This window comes from Gadus macrocephalus, chromosome 22, assembly GCF_031168955.1.
Source record: "Gadus macrocephalus chromosome 22, ASM3116895v1".
Lineage (NCBI taxonomy): Eukaryota > Metazoa > Chordata > Actinopteri > Gadiformes > Gadidae > Gadus > Gadus macrocephalus.
This window is the reverse complement of record NC_082403.1, coordinates 16,081,030-16,083,888: the sequence shown is the minus strand read 5'-3', so window position 1 is coordinate 16,083,888 and position 2,859 is coordinate 16,081,030.

Below are 2,859 nucleotides of genomic sequence, written 5' to 3'. Positions count from 1 at the left end.
AGTTTAAGCTTAGTATAAGCTTGAATAACTTTGTATTAAAAACGCTGTCTTTAAAGTATTCTATTCAACTCTACAGTGGTGTCAAAGACCAAGCGGTGCTCACCGCCTGCCAAATGGATGGAGCTGGACGGGGTCCACTGTCCAGCATCACCTCTATGGACCTGCTCCACCTCTCTGGACCAGGCCGAGCTCCACCTCTCTGATCAGCTGATCCAACTAGTCCCCTGAGCCAATCAACCCAGTTATGGTTAGGGTGATGGTCAGGTTTACAGGTTAAAGTGCCAGCCCGCTGGAATTCGAACACTACGAGATTAAATAAAAGTGTTTTTGTGCTGAAAGTTTTAGGAAGGACTACGGCGACTATGTGATCCTTGTTTTAGTATTGTCGTTGTGTATGAGGGTTATAACGAGCGACTTTGTATCTTAGACGCGCCACACAGCGGCGTTACACTGAGAAGCCAAACCCTCAGTCGGAGGGTCACCACTGCCCGGACAGAGCTCTCCGGGGCTATGGCTAGAGGCTGCTTGAACCCGGGCGATTAGGTTGTATGAGTGAGTCGGGGAGGGGCTTGACCTGAGGCCCGGGATGCGGATGGACCCCGGAGCTGGAGCTGGATGAGATCAGGCTCCACCCATCGGCTCTGCCCTGAACAGCCTCTCTAAAAGACCACCTTTTGGAGGGCTTCTTTGGAACAGTTTGGAATAGCGTTAGAATGAGCTTAGCCTCTTGATGCTCGCAGTCAGTAAGTATCAACCTTCTTCACCCCATTAATAATTATAACCAGAGTCAGACCAAACCGGTACATCGATGATCTTTTTATCGTTTGCGGTGTGAGTTCACTTCACTACACGATGTGGAGGCTATATCGAGTGTTTACTCCATGTTCAATTCAGTAATACACTGATGGCCAAACATTATTCTCAATTCGATCACCCCATTTTGCCTCAGTTTAGTTCTCAGAGAGTAGCGTATGGATCGATATTTCTGCCTTTGGCTGCGAGAATCAAGAGGAGGTGCTCCTCTGACTGCTGACAGCATTTTGAAGCACTAAAACGGCACATTTTACAGCATAATAAAATACAACGGCTTTAACGGAAAGTTTAAACTGTATTTTACAAAGATAACGAACAAATAGATAGATAGATAATGAATAATGTCTGCAATGAGGAGTCGTTTTTACCCTTTAGGCCTTCCATACATCAGAATCTGATTCAGAATAAGAATCAGGGGCCGTATTCACAAAGCATTTTATCTTACCGCTAGGAGTGCTCCTAACTATCGCTAAAACATTTTACGTAGGAGTTTTTTCTTAAAAGTTATTCACAAAGCCGCTGAGACCTACTCTTACTTAAGGATAAATCACAAGGAGTGAACTAAGAGTGACGCGCCGTTGCTATGGATTACGTCAATTCTCGTGCACGAGTTTAGAAGCAGTCAGTTCGGTGATTGGTTGTTCAGACGAGCCACTGAATCACCGAAAAACAAGGAAATAGCCTAGGCTAGAAATGAATCCCTATAAGTAGTTATAGTGCAGTTAGCAGAATACACGCATGATGACAATTTTGTGCAGACCACGACAATGACGTTGTAGCCTGCACGTTCAAGAGAGAGAGAGAAAGCAAACAATAAAAATACGTAACATTTAAAAGAAAAGAAATGTTATGAACTACACAAGTGTTGACTGATTTGCGCCAAGGTGTTTACCTAAAATGTGTTTTCAAAGTGATCCCTAAATGCCAGTCCACTCGGTTCCACACGGCCAAATTCATTGTCATGTTGATCGCCATCATCATCATCATCATCGTCTGGCTGTGGAATGTTCCTCCGCTTGCAGAGGTTGTGTAGAATGGCACATAGCCTACAGTAATGACTGTGCTTGCCCTCTCTGGGGTGAGGCGTATTTCGCCGTGGAGGACATGAACCGACGTTTCATCTGCCCAATTGCTCTCTCCACAACATTTCGTGTATGTTTGTGTGCTCTAGCATATATGGAAGAAATCAGTAACAATAATAAATATGGATTCAACAAATAAAAGGCGTCAAAGAGCCAATACGATGTGTTTTACACGTAGGACTAAGCGTAATATGCGTAATCACTTACATGTTATACTTTAACATGTAAGTGATGGATTTAGGGTGTCTAGAGCCACGTCTTGCATTGATAGTCACTGTCTCCCAGCAAGTGACACCCAACTGGTACATCTCAAAAAGCTGCCTCAGACCGCTCTCCATTAAAATGCGCGAATAATGGGTAGCTGAAGATCCAGGCCACTTTGCAACAACATCCAGTAGGCTATGTTAAAATTTGCATCAAAAACAACCTGCGTGTTGATGGAATGCACTTTTTTCCTATTGACGAACACGTCCTCGTCTTTTGATGGCGCAATTATTTTTATGGTGCGTCCCGTCAATAGCACCGCCACACCGGGCATACCTGCAATTGCCATGAAGTTGGCTTTGATCCTGTGTAATTGTTGAATGTCCAAAGGAAAGTTTATGGCACGGCTGACTGATGGTTGCGATATTTTTAAATCGTCAGCATTGAAAAGTTGCATTTCACCTGTTGCTAAATAACGTAGTGTGGCCAAACATTTTATTTCGGGACTAATCGGATTATTCCTGTTAGTCGGGGATGTTATTGCATTGCGATTAACTCCACAACAAGTTTAATACCCTAACATTTCGTCTCGCAGGCATTTACGATTCTTTGTGAATAGGTCTTACTGGGTTAGGAGTCCTCTTGAGGACTTTTAAGCTCTCCTAGACTTAGGTGCTACTTTTAGTCCTAAAATACTTAGTGAATTGCTCTTAGTGAAAAAGTTAGGAGTCCTAAATTTAAGAGTGACACGCCCATTATT